The sequence below is a fragment of the Dermacentor andersoni genome, chromosome 8, assembly GCF_023375885.2.
Source record: "Dermacentor andersoni chromosome 8, qqDerAnde1_hic_scaffold, whole genome shotgun sequence".
Classification (NCBI taxonomy): Eukaryota; Metazoa; Arthropoda; class Arachnida; order Ixodida; family Ixodidae; genus Dermacentor; species Dermacentor andersoni.
This window is the reverse complement of record NC_092821.1, coordinates 97,569,098-97,586,962: the sequence shown is the minus strand read 5'-3', so window position 1 is coordinate 97,586,962 and position 17,865 is coordinate 97,569,098. Positions and strand designations below refer to the sequence as shown.

At 39.6% G+C, this 17,865-nt stretch overlaps 2 long non-coding RNA genes across 3 annotated transcripts; both read right to left on the bottom strand.

Moving 5' to 3' along the window:
* Window positions 1–4,800: 4,800 nt before the first annotated feature.
* On the bottom strand, window positions 4,801–8,428 carry LOC129384192 (uncharacterized). 2 transcript variants are annotated; one of them, XR_011889913.1, is made up of 3 exons: window positions 8,333–8,428; window positions 6,283–6,384; window positions 4,801–4,896 (listed from the first exon to the last, which is right to left on the bottom strand). It is a non-coding gene; the product is annotated as an uncharacterized lncRNA (long non-coding RNA). The 2 variants fall into 2 exon arrangements; XR_011889914.1 differs by lacking the exon at window positions 4,801–4,896 and adding an exon at window positions 5,823–5,888.
* An 842-nt stretch (window positions 8,429–9,270) lies between these two features.
* Window positions 9,271–15,837, bottom strand: LOC129384257 (uncharacterized). Its single transcript, XR_011889915.1, has 3 exons — window positions 15,742–15,837; window positions 13,276–13,377; window positions 9,271–9,422 (listed from the first exon to the last, which is right to left on the bottom strand). It is a non-coding gene; the product is annotated as an uncharacterized lncRNA (long non-coding RNA).
* Window positions 15,838–17,865: the final 2,028 nt, after the last annotated feature.

The following is a 17,865-nucleotide window of genomic DNA, read 5'->3' as shown; positions in this document are numbered from 1 at the left end:
CAAGCATTCTCTCTAATTGCACATAAGAATTGTGCGCATATGTGAAGTTTCGAGTTTCGTCAAGAGAAAGGGATGAATTATGGAAATAAAAGTGAAACAAAGGTTCCCCAATGCGTATTGCCGTACCATTTTTGCAACGCATTTTTTCTCTTTATCTTGAATTTTTCTTTTTCTTTATCACCATCGTAACCCTTGAGGCTTACGCATGATAACATCTGCATATAAATCATAACCACAGCACCATGCTTGCTACACAGTTAAAGGAATGTTATGTGCCAAATGCGCACAGATTTCCATAAAGAAAGAGGAAACCCATGGAAACGGTTTACAAATTCTACTCACGAATGCACTGCGCTGTGTCGCCGATTTTGACACAGTCTTTCCCATCCATCTTGCATTTCGCGTTTTCGGTTGCATCACATGGTTTTCCTGGCATGCCTGGAGCTGGTAAACGAAACATAAATTGCACAGTTTCGCAATTTCCGCTGATAAAACAAGCATTCTCTCTAATGGCACATAAGAATGGTGCAAATATGCGATGTTTCAGATTTCGTCAAGAGTAAGTGGTGAATTACGATAATAAAAGTGAAACAAAGGTTCCCCATTGCGTATTGCCATACGATTTTTACAATGCATTTTCTTTCTCTTTATCTTGTATTTTTCTTTTTCTTTATCACCATCGTAATCTTGAGGCTTACGCATGATAACAGCTGCATATACATCATATAAACAACACCATGCTTGCTACACAGTTAACGGAATGTTATGTGCCAAATACGCACAGATTTCCATAAAGAAAGAGGAAACCCATGGAAACGGTTTACAAATTATACTCACGAATGCACTGCGCTGTGTCGCCGATTTTGACACAGTCTTTCCCATCCATCTTGCATTTCGCGTTTTCGGTTGCATCACATGGTTTTCCTGGCATGCCTGGAGCTGGTAAACGAAACATAAATTGCACAGTTTCGCAATTTCCGCTGATAAAACAAGCATTCTCTCTAATTGCACATAAGAATTGTGCGCATATGTGAAGTTTCGAGTTTCGTCAAGAGAAAGGGATGAATTATGGAAATAAAAGTGAAACAAACGTTCCCCAATGCGTATTGCCATACCATTTTTGCAACGCATTTTTTCTCTTTATCTTGAATTTTTCTTTTTCTTTATCACCATCGTAACCCTTGAGGCTTACGCATGATAACATCTGCATATAAATCATAACCACTGCACCATGCTTGCTACACAGTTAACGGAATGTTATGTGCCAAATAAGCACAGATTTCCACAAAGAAAGAGGAAACCCATGGAAACGGTTTAAAAATTATACTCACGAATGCACTGCGCTGTGTCGCCGATTTTGACACAGTCTTTCCCATCCATCTTGCATTTCGCGTTTTCGGTTGCATCACATGGTTTTCCTGGCATGCCTGGAGCTGGTAAACGAAACATAAATTGCACAGTTTCGCAATTTCCGCTTATAAAACAAGCATTCTCTCTAATGGCACATAAGAATTGTGCGCATATGTGAAGTTTCGGGTTTCGTCAAGAGAAAGGGATGAATTATGGAAATAAAAGTGAAACAAAGGTTCCCCAGTGCGTATTGCCGTACCATTTTTACAATGCATTTTCTTTCTATTTATCTTGTATTTTTCTTTTTCTTTATCACCATTGTAATCTTGAGGTTTACGCATGATAACAGCTGCATATAAATCATAACCAGAGCACCATGCTTGCTACACAGTTCACGGAATGTTATGTGCCAAATACGCACAGATTTCCATAAAGAAAGGGGAAACCCATGGAAACGGTTTACAAATTATACTCACGAATGCACTGCGCTGTGTCGCCGATTTTGACACAGTCTTTCCCATCCATCTTGCATTTCGCGTTTTCGGTTGCATCACATGGTTTTCCTGGTATGCCTGGAGCTGGTAAACGAAACATAAATTGCACAGTTTCGCAATTTCCGCTGATAAAACAAGCATTCTCTCTAATGGCACATAAGAATGGTGCAAATATGCGATGTTTCAGATTTCGTCAAGAGTAAGTGGTGAATTACGAAAATAAAAGTGAAACAAAGGTTCCCCAGTGCGTGTTGCCATAACATTTTTACAATGCATTTTCTTTCTCCTTACATTATATTTTTCTTTGTTTTTAGTACCATCGTAACCCTTGAGGCTTACGCATGATAACAGCTGCATATAAATCATAACCAGAGCACCATGCTTGCTACACAGTTCACGGAATGTTATGTGCCAAATACGCACAGATTTCCATAAAGAAAGAGGAAACGCATGGAAACGGTTTACAAATTATACTCACGAATGCACTGCGCTGTGTCGCCGATTTTGACACAGCCTTCCCCATCCATCTTGCATTTCGCGTTTTCGGTTGCATCACATGGTTTTCCTGGCATGCCTGGAGCTGGTAAACGAAACATAAATTGCAGTTTCGCAATTTCCGCTGATAAAACAAGCATTCTCTCTAATTTCACATAAGAATTGTGCGCATATGTGAAGTTTCGAGTTTCGTCAAGAGAAAGGGATGAATTATGGAAATAAAAGTGAAACCAAGGTTCCCCAATGCGTATTGCCGTACCATTTTTGCAACGCATTTTTTCTCTTTATCTTGAATTTTTCTTTTTCTTTATCACCATCGTAACCCTTGAGGCTTACGCATGATAACATCTGCATATAAATCATAACCACAGCACCATGCTTGCTACACAGTTAACGGAATGTTATGTGCCAAATGCGCACAGATTTCCATAAAGAAAGAGGAAACCCATGGAAACGGTTTACAAATTATACTCACGAATGCACTGCGCTGTGTCGCCGATTTTGACACAGTCTTTCCCATCCATCTTGCATTTCGCGTTTTCGGTTGCATCACATGGTTTTCCTGGCATGCCTGGAGCTGGTAAACGAAACATAAATTGCACAGTTTCGCAATTTCCGCTGATAAAACAAGCATTCTCTCTAATTGCACGTAAGAATGGTGCAAATATGCGATGTTTCACATTTCGTCAAGAGTAAGTGGTGAATTACGAAAATAAAAGTGAAACAAAGGTTCCCCAGTGCGTGTTGCCATAACATTTTTACAATGCATTTTCTTTCTCCTTACATTATATTTTTCTTTGTTTTTAGTACCATCGTAACCCTTGAGGCTTACGCATGATAACATCTGCATATAAATCATAACCACAGCACCATGCTTGCTACACAGTTAACGGAATGTTATGTGCCAAATGCGCACAGATTTCCATAAAGAAAGAGGAAACCCATGGAAACGGTTTACAAATTATACTCACGAATGCACTGCGCTGTGTCGCCGATTTTGACACAGCCTTTCCCATCCATCTTGCATTTCGCGTTTTCGGTTGCATCACATGGTTTTCCTGGCATGCCTGGAGCTGGTAAACGAAACATAAATTGCAGTTTCGCAATTTCCGCTGATAAAACAAGGATTCTCTCTAATTGCACATAAGAATTGTGCGCATATGTGAAGTTTCGAGTTTCGTCAAGAGAAAGGGATCAATTATGGAAATAAAAGTGAAACAAAGGTTCCCCAATGCGTATTGCAGTACCATTTTTGCAACGCATTTTTTCTCTTTATCTTGAATTTTTCTTTTTCTTTATCACCATCGTAACCCTTGAGGCTTACGCATGATAACATCTGCATATAAATCATAACCACAGCACCATGCTTGCTACACAGTTAACGGAATGTTATGTGCCAAATGCGCACAGATTGCCATAAAGAAAGAGGAAACCCATGGAAACGGTTTACAAATTATACTCACGAATGCACTGCGCTGTGTCGCCGATTTTGACACAGTCTTTCCCATCCATCTTGCATTTCGCGTTTTCGGTTGCATCACATGGTTTTCCTGGCATGCCTGGAGCTGGTAAACGAAACATAAATTGCACAGTTTCGCAATTTCCGCTGATAAAACAAGCATTCTCTCTAATTGCACGTAAGAATGGTGCAAATATGCGATGTTTCAGATTTCGTCAAGAGTAAGTGGTGAATTACGAAAATAAAAGTGAAACAAAGGTTCCCCAGTGCGTATTGCCATACCATTTTTACAATGCATTTTCTTTCTCTTGATCTTGTATTTTCCTTTTTCTTTATCACCATCGTAATCTTGAGGCTTACGCATGATAACAGCTGCATATAAATTATATAAACAGCACCATGCTTGCTACACAGTTAGCGGAATGTTATGTGCCAAATACGCACAGATTTCCATAAAGAAAGAGGAAACCCATGGAAACGGTTTACAAATTATACTCACGAATGCACTGCGCTGTGTCGCCGATTTTGACACAGTCTTTCCCATCCATCTTGCATTTCGCGTTTTCGGTTGCATCACATGGTTTTCCTGACATGCCTGGAGCTGGTAAACGAAACATAAATTGCACAGTTTCGCAATTTCCTCTGATAAAACAAGCATTTTCTCTAATGGCACATAAGAATGGTGCAAATATGCGATGTTTCAGATTTCGTCAAGGGTAAGTGGTGAATTACGAAAATAAAAGTGAAACAAAGGTTCCCCAGTGCGTATTTCCATACCATTTTTACAATGCATTTTTTTTTCTCTTTATATTATATTTTTCTTTGTTTTTAGCACCATCGTAACCCTTGAGGATAATGCATGATAACAGCTGCATATAAATCATAACCACAGCACCATGCTTGCTGCACAGTTAACGGAATGTTATGTGCCAAATACGCACAGATTTCCATAAAGAAAGAGGAAACCCATGGAAACGGTTTAAAAATTATACTCACGAATGCACTGCGCTGTGTCGCCGATTTTGACACAGTCTTTCCCATCCTTCTTGCATTTCGCGTTTTCGGTTGCATCACATGGTTTTCTTGGCATGCCTGGAGCTGGTAAACGAAACATAAATTGCACAGTTTCGCAATTTCCGCTGATAAAACAAGCATTCTCTCAAATTGCACATAAGAATTGTGCGCATATGTGAAGTTTCGAGTTTCGTCAAGAGAAAGGGATGAATTATGGAAATAAAAGTGAAACAAAGGTTCCCCAATGCGTATTGCCGTACCATTTTTGCAACGCATTTTTTCTCGTTATCTTGAATTTTTCTTTTTTTTTATCACCATCGTAACCCTTGAGGCTTACGCATGATAACATCTGCATATAAATCATAACCACAGCACCATGGTTGCTACACAGTTAACGGAATGTTATGTGCCAAATAAGCACAGATTTCCACAAAGAAATAGGAAACCCATGGAAACGGTTTAAAAATTATACTCACGTATGCACTGCGCTGTGTCGCCGATTTTGACACAGTCTTTCCCATCCATCTTGCATTTCGCGTTTTCGGTTGCATCACATGGTTTTCCTGGCATGCCTGGAGCTGGTAAACGAAACATAAATTGCACAGTTTCGCAATTTCCGCTGATAAAACAAGCATTCTCTCTAATTGCACATAAGAATTGTGCGCATATGTGAAGTTTCGAGTTTCATCAAGAGAAAGGGATGAATTATGGAAATAAAAGTTCAACAAAGGTTCCCCAATGCGTATTGCCGTACCATTATTACAACGCATTTTTTTTTTTCTCTTTACCTTGTATTTTTCTTTTCCTTTATCACCATCGTAATCTTGAGGCTTACGCATGATAACAGCTGCATATAAATCATATAAACAGCACCATGCTTGCTACACAGTTAACGGAATGTTATGTGCCAAATGCGCACAGATTTCCATAAAGAAAGAGGAAACCCATGGAAACGGTTTAAAAATTATACTCACGTATGCACTGCGCTGTGTCGCCGATTTTGACACAGTCTTTCCCATCCATCTTGCATTTCGCGTTTTCGGTTGCATCACATGGTTTTCCTGGTATGCCTGGAGCTGGTAAACGAAACATAAATTGCACAGTTTCGCAATTTCCGCTGATAAAACAAGCATTCTCTCTAATGGCACATAAGAATGGTGCAAATATGCGATGTTTCAGATTTCGTCAAGAGTAAGTGGTGAATTACGAAAATAAAAGTGAAACAAAGGTTCCCCAGTGCGTGTTGCCATAACATTTTTACAATGCATTTTCTTTCTCCTTACATTATATTTTTCTTTGTTTTTAGTACCATCGTAACCCTTGAGGCTTACGCATGATAACAGCTGCATATAAATCATAACCAAAGCACCATGCTTGCTACACAGTTAACGGAATATTATGTGCCAAATACGCACAGATTTCCATAAAGAAAGGGGGAACCCATGGAAACGGTTTAAAAATTATACTCACGAATGCACTGCGCTGTGTCGCCGATTTGGACACAGTCTTTCCCATCCTTCTTGCATTTCGCGTTTTCGGTTGCATCACATGGTTTTCCTGCCATCCCTGGAGCTGGTAAACGAAACATAAATTGCACAGTTTCGCAATTTCCGCTAAAAAAACAAGCATTCTCTCTAATGGCACATAAGAATGGTGCAGATATGCGATGTTTAAGATTTCGTCAAGAGTAAGTGGTGAATTACGAAAATAAAAGTGAAACAAAGGTTCCCCAGTGCGTATTGCCATACCATTGTTACAATGCATTTTCTTTCTCTTTATATTATATTTTTCTTTGTTTTTAGCACCATCGTAACCCTTGAGGATAACGCATGATAACAGCTGCATATAAATCACAACCACAGCACCATGCTTGCTACACAGTTAACGGAATGTTATGTGCCAAATACGCACAGATTTCCATAAAGAAAGAGGAAACCCATGGAAACGGTTTAAAGATTATACTCACGAATGCACTGCGCTGTGTCGCCGATTTTGACACAGTCTTTCCCATCCTTCTTGCATTTCGCGTTTTCGGTTGCATCACATGGTTTTCCTGGCATGCCTGGAGCTGGTAAACGAAACATAAATTGCACAGTTTCGCAATTTCCGCTGATAAAACAAGCATTCTCTCTAATTGCACATAAGAATTGTGCGCATATGTGAAGTTTCGAGTTTCATCAAGAGAATGGGATGAATTATGGAAATAAAAGTGAAACAAAGGTTCCCCAATGCGTATTGCCGTACCATTATTACAACGCATTTTTTTTTCTCTTTACCTTGTATTTTTCTTTTCCTTTATCACCATCGTAATCTTGAGGCTTACGCATGATAACAGCTGCATATAAATCATATAAATTTTTCTTTTTCTTTATCACCATCGTAACCCTTGAGGCTTACGCATGATAACATCTCCATATAAATCATAACCACAGCACCATGCTTGTTACACAGTTAACGGAATGGTATATGCCAAACAAGCACAGATTTCCACAAAGAAAGAGGAAACCCATGGAAACGGTTTAAAAATTATACTCACGAATGCACTGCGCTGTGTCGCCGATTTTGACACAGTCTTTCCCATCCTTCTTGCATTTCGCGTTTTCGGTTGCATCACATGGTTTTCCTGGCATGCCTGGAGCTGGTAAACGAAACATAAATTGCACAGTTTTGCAATTTCCGCTGATAAAACAAGCATTCTCTCTAATTGCACATAAGAATTGCGCGCATATGTGAAGTTTCGGGTTTCGTCAAGAGAAAGGGATAAATTATGGAAATAAAAGTGAAACAAAAGTTCCCCAATGCATATTGCCGTTCCATTTTTACAATGCATTTTTTCTTTTTATCTTGTATTTTTCGTTTTCTTTGCACCATCGTAACCCTTGAGGCTTACGCATGATAACAGCTGCATATAAATCATAACCACAGCACCATGCTTGCTACACAGTTAACGGAATGTTATGTGCCAAATACGCACAGATTTCCATAAAGAGGAAACCCATGGAAACGGTTTACAAATTATACTCACGAATGCACTGCGCTGTGTCGCCGATTTTGACACAGTCTTTCCCATCCTTCTTGCATTTCTCGTTTTCGGTTGCATCACATGGTTTTCCTGGCATCCCTGGAGCTGGTAAACGAAACATAAATTGCACAGTTTCGCAATTTCTACTGATAAAACAAGCATTCCATCTAATGGCACAAAAGAATATTGCGAATATGCGAGTTTTCAGATTTCGTCAAGAGAAAGTGGTGAATTACGGAAATAAAAGTGAAACAAAGGTTCCCCAATGCGTATTGCCGTACCATTTTTACAACACATTTTCTTTCTCGTTATCTTGCATTTTCCTTTTTCTTTATCACCATCGTAATCTTGAGGCTTACGCATGATAACAGCTGCATATAAATCATATAAACAGCACCATGCTTGCTACACAGTTAACGGAATGTTATGTGCCAAATACGCACAGATTTCCATAAAGAAAGAGGAAACGCATGGAAACGGTTTACAAATTATACTCACGAATGCACTGCGCTGTGTCGCCGATTTTGACACAGCCTTCCCCATCCATCTTGCATTTCGCGTTTTCGGTTGCATCACATGGTTTTCCTGGCATGCCTGGAGCTGGTAAACGAAACATAAATTGCAGTTTCGCAATTTCCGCTGATAAAACAAGCATTCTCTCTAATTTCACATAAGAATTGTGCGCATATGTGAAGTTGCGAGTTTCGTCAAGAGAAAGGGATGAATTATGGAAATAAAAGTGAAACAAAGGTTCCCCAATGCGTATTACCGTACCATTTTTGCAACGCATTTTTTCTCTTTATCTTGAATTTTTCTTTTTCTTTATCACCATCGTAACCCTTGAGGCTTACGCATGATAACATCTGCATATAAATCATAACCACAGCACCATGCTTGCTACACAGTTAACGGAATGTTATGTGCCAAATGCGCACAGATTTCCATAAAGAAAGAGGAAACCCATGGAAACGGTTTACAAATTATACTCACGAATGCACTGCGCTGTGTCGCCGATTTTGACACAGTCTTTCCCATCCATCTTGCATTTCGCGTTTTCGGTTGCATCACATGGTTTTCCTGGCATGCCTGGAGCTGGTAAACGAAACATAAATTGCACAGTTTCGCAATTTCCGCTGATAAAACAAGCATTCTCTCTAATTGCACATAAGAATGGTGCAAATATGCGATGTTTCAGATTTCGTCAAGAGTAAGTGGTGAATTACGAAAATAAAAGTGAAACAAAGGTTCCCCAGTGCGTGTTGCCATAACATTTTTACAATGCATTTTCTTTCTCCTTACATTATATTTTTCTTTGTTTTTAGTACCATCGTAACCCTTGAGGCTTACGCATGATAACAGCTGCATATAAATCATAACCACAGCACCATGCTTGCTACACAGTTAACGGAATGTTATGTGCCAAATACGCACAGATTTCCATAAAGAAAGGGGAAACCCATGGAAACGGTTTAAAAATTATACTCACGAATGCACTGCGCTGTGTCGCCGATTTGGACACAGTCTTTCCCATCCTTCTTGCATTTCGCGTTTTCGGTTGCATCACATGGTTTTCTTGGCATGCCTGGGGCTGGTAAACGAAACATAAATTGCACAGTTTCGCAATTTCCGCTGATAAAACAAGCATTCTCTCTAATTGCACATAAGAATTGTGCGCATATGTGAAGTTTCGAGTTTCGTCAAGAGAAAGGGATGAATTATGGAAATAAAAGTGCAACAAAGGTTCCCCAATGCGTATTGCCGTACCATTTTTGCAACGCATTTTCTTTCTCGTTATCTTGCATTTTCCTTTTTCTTTATCACCATCGTAATCTTGAGGCTTACGCATGATAACAGCTGCATATAAATCATATACACAGCACCATGCTTGCTACACAGTTAACGGAATGTTATGTGCCAAATACGCACAGATTTCCAAAAAGAAAGAGGAAACCCACGGAAACGGTTTACAAATTATACTCACGAATGCACTGCGCTGTGTCGCCGATTTTGACACAGCCTTTCCCATCCATCTTGCATTTCGCGTTTTCGGTTGCATCACATGGTTTTCCTGGCATGCCTGGAGCTGGTAAACGAAACATAAATTGCAGTTTCGCAATTTCCGCTGATAAAACAAGGATTCTCTCTAATTGCACATAAGAATTGTGCGCATATGTGAAGTTTCGAGTTTCGTCAAGAGAAAGGGATCAATTATGGAAATAAAAGTGAAACAAAGGTTCCCCAATGCGTATTGCCGTACCATTTTTGGAACGCATTTTTTCTCTTTATCTTGAATTTTTCTTTTTCTTTATCACCATCGTAACCCTTGAGGCTTACGCATGATAACATCTGCATATAAATCATAACCACAGCACCATGCTTGCTACACAGTTAACGGAATGTTATGTGCCAAATGCGCACAGATTTCCATAAAGAAAGAGGAAACCCATGGAAACGGTTTACAAATTATACTAACGAATGCACTGCGCTGTGTCGCCGATTTTGACACAGTCTTTCCCATCCATCTTGCATTTCGCGTTTTCGGTTGCATCACATGGTTTTCCTGGCATGCCTGGAGCTGGTAAACGAAACATAAATTGCACAGTTTCGCAATTTCCGCTGATAAAACAAGCATTCTCTCTAATTGCACGTAAGAATGGTGCAAATATGCGATGTTTCAGATTTCGTCAAGAGTAAGTGGTGAATTACGAAAATAAAAGTGAAACAAAGGTTCCCCAGTGCGTATTGCCATACCATTTTTACAATGCATTTTCTTTCTCTTGATCTTGTATTTTCCTTTTTCTTTATCACCATCGTAATCTTGAGGCTTACGCATGATAACAGCTGCATATAAATTATATAAACAGCACCATGCTTGCTACACAGTTAGCGGAATGTTATGTGCCAAATACGCACATATTTCCATAAAGAAAGAGGAAACCCATGGAAACGGTTTACAAATTATACCCACGAATGCACTGCGCTGTGTCGCCAATTTTGACACAGTCTTTCCCATCCATCTTGCATTTCGCGTTTTCGGTTGCATCACATGGTTTTCCTGGCATGCCTGGAGCTGGTAAACGAAACATAAATTGCAGTTTCGCAATTTCCGCTGATAAAACAAGCATTCTCTCTAATTGCACATAAGAATTGTGCGCATATGTGAAGTTTCGAGTTTCGTCAAGAGAAAGGGATGAATTATGGAAATAAAAGTGCAACAAAGGTTCCCCAATGCGTATTGCCGCACCATTTTTGCAACGCATTTTCTTTCTCGTTATCTTGCATTTTTCTTTTTCTTTATCACCATCATAACCCTTGAGGCTTACGCATGATAACATCTGCATATAAATCATAACCACAGCACCATGCTTGCTACACAGTTAACGGAATGTTATGTGCCATATAAGCACAGATTTCCACAACGAAAGAGTAAACCCATGGAAACGGTTTAAAAATTATACTCACGAATGCACTGCGCTGTGTCGCCGATTTTGACACAGTCTTTCCCATCCATCTTGCATTTCGCGTTTTCGGTTGCATCACATGGTTTTCCTGGCATGCCTGGAGCTGGTAAACGAAACATAAATTGCACAGTTTCGCAATTTCCTCTGATAAAACAAGCATTTTCTCTAATGGCACATAAGAATGGTGCAAATATGCGATGTTTCAGATTTCGTCAAGGGTAAGTGGTGAATTACGAAAATAAAAGTGAAACAAAGGTTCCCCAGTGCGTATTTCCATACCATTTTTACAATGCATTTTTTTTCTCTTTATATTATATTTTTCTTTGTTTTTAGCACCATCGTAACCCTTGAGGATAATGCATGATAACAGCTGCATATAAATCATAACCACAGCACCATGCTTGCTACACAGTTAACGGAATGTTATGTGCCAAATACGCACAGATTTCCATAAAGAAAGAGGAAACCCATGGAAACGGTTTAAAAATTATACCCACGAATGCACTGCGCTGTGTCGCCAATTTTGACACAGTCTTTCCCATCCATCTTGCATTTCGCGTTTTCGGTTGCATCACATGGTTTTCCTGGCATGCCTGGAGCTGGTAAACGAAACATAAATTGCAGTTTCGCAATTTCCGCTGATAAAACAAGCATTCTCTCTAATTGCACATAAGAATTGTGCGCATATGTGAAGTTTCGAGTTTCGTCAAGAGAAAGGGATGAATTATGGAAATAAAAGTGCAACAAAGGTTCCCCAATGCGTATTGCCGCACCATTTTTGCAACGCATTTTCTTTCTCGTTATCTTGCATTTTTCTTTTTCTTTATCACCATCATAACCCTTGAGGCTTACGCATGATAACATCTGCATATAAATCATAACCACAGCACCATGCTTGCTACACAGTTAACGGAATGTTATGTGCCATATAAGCACAGATTTCCACAACGAAAGAGTAAACCCATGGAAACGGTTTAAAGATTATACTCACGAATGCACTGCGCTGTGTCGCCGATTTTGACACAGTCTTTCCCATCCTTCTTGCATTTCGCGTTTTCGGTTGCATCACATGGTTTTCCTGGCATGCCTGGAGCTGGTAAACGAAACATAAATTGCACAGTTTTGCAATTTCCGCTGATAAAACAAGCATTCTCTCTAATTGCACATAAGAATTGCGCGCATATGTGAAGTTTCGGGTTTCGTCAAGAGAAAGGGATAAATTATGGAAATAAAAGTGAAACAAAAGTTCCCCAATGCATATTGCCGTCCCATTTTTACAATGCATTTTTTCTTTTTATCTTGTATTTTTCGTTTTCTTTGCACCATCGTAACCCTTGAGGCTTACGCATGATAACAGCTGCATATAAATCATAACCACAGCACCATGCTTGCTACACAGTTAACGGAATGTTATGTGCCAAATACGCACAGATTTCCATAAAGAAAGAGGAAACCCATGGAAACGGTTTACAAATTATACTCACGAATGCACTGCGCTGTGTCGCCGATTTTGACACAGTCTTTCCCATCCATCTTGCATTTCGCGTTTTCGGTTGCATCACATGGTTTTCCTGGCATGCCTGGAGCTGGTAAACGAAACATAAATTGCACAGTTTCGCAATTTCCGCTGATAAAACAAGCATTCTCTCTAATTGCACATAAGAATGGTGCAAATATGCGATGTTTCAGATTTCGTCAAGAGTAAGTGGTGAATTACGAAAATAAAAGTGAAACAAAGGTTCCCCAGTGCGTGTTGCCATAACATTTTTACAATGCATTTTCTTTCTCCTTACATTATATTTTTCTTTGTTTTTAGTACCATCGTAACCCTTGAGGCTTACGCATGATAACAGCTGCATATAAATCATAACCACAGCACCATGCTTGCTACACAGTTAACGGAATGTTATGTGCCAAATACGCACAGATTTCCATAAAGAAAGGGGAAACCCATGGAAACGGTTTAAAAATTATACTCACGAATGCACTGCGCTGTGTCGCCGATTTGGACACAGTCTTTCCCATCCTTCTTGCATTTCGCGTTTTCGGTTGCATCACATGGTTTTCTTGGCATGCCTGGGGCTGGTAAACGAAACATAAATTGCACAGTTTCGCAATTTCCGCTGATAAAACAAGCATTCTCTCTAATTGCACATAAGAATTGTGCGCATATGTGAAGTTTCGAGTTTCGTCAAGAGAAAGGGATGAATTATGGAAATAAAAGTGCAACAAAGGTTCCCCAATGCGTATTGCCGTACCATTTTTGCAACGCATTTTCTTTCTCGTTATCTTGCATTTTCCTTTTTCTTTATCACCATCGTAATCTTGAGGCTTACGCATGATAACAGCTGCATATAAATCATATACACAGCACCATGCTTGCTACACAGTTAACGGAATGTTATGTGCCAAATACGCACAGATTTCCAAAAAGAAAGAGGAAACCCACGGAAACGGTTTACAAATTATACTCACGAATGCACTGCGCTGTGTCGCCGATTTTGACACAGCCTTTCCCATCCATCTTGCATTTCGCGTTTTCGGTTGCATCACATGGTTTTCCTGGCATGCCTGGAGCTGGTAAACGAAACATAAATTGCAGTTTCGCAATTTCCGCTGATAAAACAAGGATTCTCTCTAATTGCACATAAGAATTGTGCGCATATGTGAAGTTTCGAGTTTCGTCAAGAGAAAGGGATCAATTATGGAAATAAAAGTGAAACAAAGGTTCCCCAATGCGTATTGCCGTACCATTTTTGGAACGCATTTTTTCTCTTTATCTTGAATTTTTCTTTTTCTTTATCACCATCGTAACCCTTGAGGCTTACGCATGATAACATCTGCATATAAATCATAACCACAGCACCATGCTTGCTACACAGTTAACGGAATGTTATGTGCCAAATGCGCACAGATTTCCATAAAGAAAGAGGAAACCCATGGAAACGGTTTACAAATTATACTCACGAATGCACTGCGCTGTGTCGCCGATTTTGACACAGTCTTTCCCATCCATCTTGCATTTCGCGTTTTCGGTTGCATCACATGGTTTTCCTGGCATGCCTGGAGCTGGTAAACGAAACATAAATTGCACAGTTTCGCAATTTCCGCTGATAAAACAAGCATTCTCTCTAATTGCACGTAAGAATGGTGCAAATATGCGATGTTTCAGATTTCGTCAAGAGTAAGTGGTGAATGACGAAAATAAAAGTGAAACAAAGGTTCCCCAGTGCGTATTGCCATACCATTTTTACAATGCATTTTCTTTCTCTTGATCTTGTATTTTCCTTTTTCTTTATCACCATCGTAATCTTGAGGCTTACGCATGATAACAGCTGCATATAAATTATATAAACAGCACCATGCTTGCTACACAGTAAGCGGAATGTTATGTGCCAAATACGCACATATTTCCATAAAGAAAGAGGAAACCCATGGAAACGGTTTACAAATTATACCCACGAATGCACTGCGCTGTGTCGCCAATTTTGACACAGTCTTTCCCATCCATCTTGCATTTCGCGTTTTCGGTTGCATCACATGGTTTTCCTGGCATGCCTGGAGCTGGTAAACGAAACATAAATTGCAGTTTCGCAATTTCCGCTGATAAAACAAGCATTCTCTCTAATTGCACATAAGAATTGTGCGCATATGTGAAGTTTCGAGTTTCGTCAAGAGAAAGGGATGAATTATGGAAATAAAAGTGCAACAAAGGTTCCCCAATGCGTATTGCCGCACCATTTTTGCAACGCATTTTCTTTCTCGTTATCTTGCATTTTTCTTTTTCTTTATCACCATCATAACCCTTGAGGCTTACGCATGATAACAGCTGCATATAAATCATAACCACAGCACCATGCTTGCTACACAGTTAACGGAATATTATGTGCCAAACAAGCACAGATTTCCATAAAGAAAGAGGAAACCCATGGAAACGGTTTAAAAATTATACTCACGAATGCACTGCGCTGTGTCGCCGATTTTGACACAGTCTTTCCCATCCTTCTTGCATTTCGCGTTTTCGGTTGCATCACATGGTTTTCCTGGCATCCCTGGAGCTGGTAAACGAAACATAAATTGCACAGTTTCGCGATTTCCGCTGATAAAACAAGCATTCTCTCTAATTGCACATAAGAATTGCGCGCATATGTGAAGTTTCGGGTTTCGTCAAGAGAAAGGGATAAATTATGGAAATAAAAGTGAAACAAAGGTTCCCCAATGCGTATTGCCGTTCCATTTTTACAATGGATTTTTTCTTTTTATCTTGTATTTTTCGTTTTCTTTATCACCATCGTAACCCTTGAGGCTTACGCATGATAACAGCTGCATATAAATCATAACCACAGCACCATGCTTGCTACACAGTTAACGGAATGTTATGTGCCAAATACGCACAGATTTCCATAAAGAGGAAACCCATGGAAACAGTTTGAAAATTATACTCACGAATGCACTGCGCTGTGTCGCCGATTTGGACACAGTCTTTCCCATCCTTCTTGCATTTCTCGTTTTCGGTTGCATCACATGGTTTTCCTGGCATCCCTGGAGCTGGTAAACGAAACATAAATTGCACAGTTTCGCAATTTCTACTGATAAAACAAGCATTCCATCTAATGGCACAAAAGAATATTGCGAATATGCGAGTTTTCAGATTTCGTCAAGAGAAAGTGGTGAATTACGGAAATAAAAGTGAAACAAAGGTTCCCCAATGCGTATTGCCGTACCATTTTTACAACACATTTTCTTTCTCGTTATCTTGCATTTTTCTTTTTCTTTATCATCATCGTAACCCTTGACACTTACGCATGGTAACACCTGCATATAAATTATATAACAGCACCATGGTTGCTACACAGTTAACCGAATGTTATGTGCAAAATACGCACAGATTTCCATAAAGAAAGAGAAAAACCATGGAAACGGTTTAAAAATTATACTCACGAATGCACTGCGCTGTGTCGCCGATTTTGACACAGTCTTTCCCATCCTTCTTGCATTTCGCGTTTTCGGTTGCATCACATGGTTTTCCTGGCATCCCTGGAGCTGGTAAACGAAACATAAATTGCACAGTTTCGCAATTTCTACTGATAAAACAAGCATTCCATCTAATGGCACAAAAGAATTGTGCGAATATGCGAGTTTTCAGATTTCGTCAAGAGAAAGTGGTGAATTACGGAAATAAAAGTGAAACAAAGGTTCCCCAATGCATATTGCCGTACCATTTTTAGAACACATTTTCTTTCTCGTTATCTTGCATTTTTCTTTTTCTTTATCATCATCGTAACCCTTCACACTTACGCATGATAACACCTGCATATAAATCATATAACAGCACCATGGTTGCTACACAGTTAACGGAATGTTATGTGCAAAATACGCACAGATTTCCATAAAGAAAGAGGAAACCCATGGAAACGGTTTAAAAATTATACTCACGAATGCACTGCGCTGTGTCGCCGATTTTGACACAGTCTTTCCCATCCTTCTTGCATTTCGCGTTTTCGGTTGCATCACATGGTTTTCCTGGCATCCCTGGAGCTGGTAAAGGAAACATAAATTGCACAGTTTCGCAATTTCTACTGATAAAACAAGCATTCCATCTAATGGCACAAAAGAATTGTGCGAATATGCGAGTTTTCAGATTTCGTCAAGAGAAAGTGGTGAATTACGGAAATAAAAGTGAAACAAAGGTTCCCCAATGCGTATTGCCGTACCATTTTTACAACACATTTTCTTTCTCGTTATCTTGCATTTTTCTTTTTCTTTATCATCATCGTAACCCTTGACACTTACGCATGATAACACCTGCATATAAATCATATAACAGCACCATGGTTGCTACACAGTTAACGGAATGTTATGTGCAAAATACGCACAGATTTCCATAAAGAAAGAGGAAACCCATGGAAACGGTTTAAAAATTATACTCACGAATGCACTGCGCTGTGTCGCCGATTTTGACACAGTCTTTCCCATCCTTCTTGCATTTCGCGTTTTCGGTTGCATCACATGGTTTTCCTGGCATGCCTGGAGCTGGTAAACGAAACATAAATTGCACAGTTTCGCGATTTCCGCTGATAAAACAAGCATTCTCTCTAATTGCACATAAGAATTGCGCGCATATGTGAAGTTTCGGGTTTCGTCAAGAGAAAGGGATAAATTATGGAAATAAAAGTGATACAAAGGTTCCCCAATGCGTATTGCCGTACCATTTTTGCAACGCATTTTTTCTCTTTATCTTGCATTTTCCTTTTTTTTTATCGCCATCGTAATCTTGAGGCTTACGCATGATAACAGCTGCATATAAATCATATACACAGCACCATGCTTGCTACACAGTTAACGGAATGTTATGTGCCAAATACGCACAGATTTCCATAAAGAAAGAGGAAACCCACGGAAACGGTTTCCAAATTATACTCACGAATGCACTGCGCTGTGTCGCCGATTTTGACACAGCCTTTCCCATCCATCTTGCATTTCGCGTTTTCGGTTGCATCACATGGTTTTCCTGGCATGCCTGGAGCTGGTAAACGAAACATAAATTGCAGTTTCGCAATTTCCGCTGAT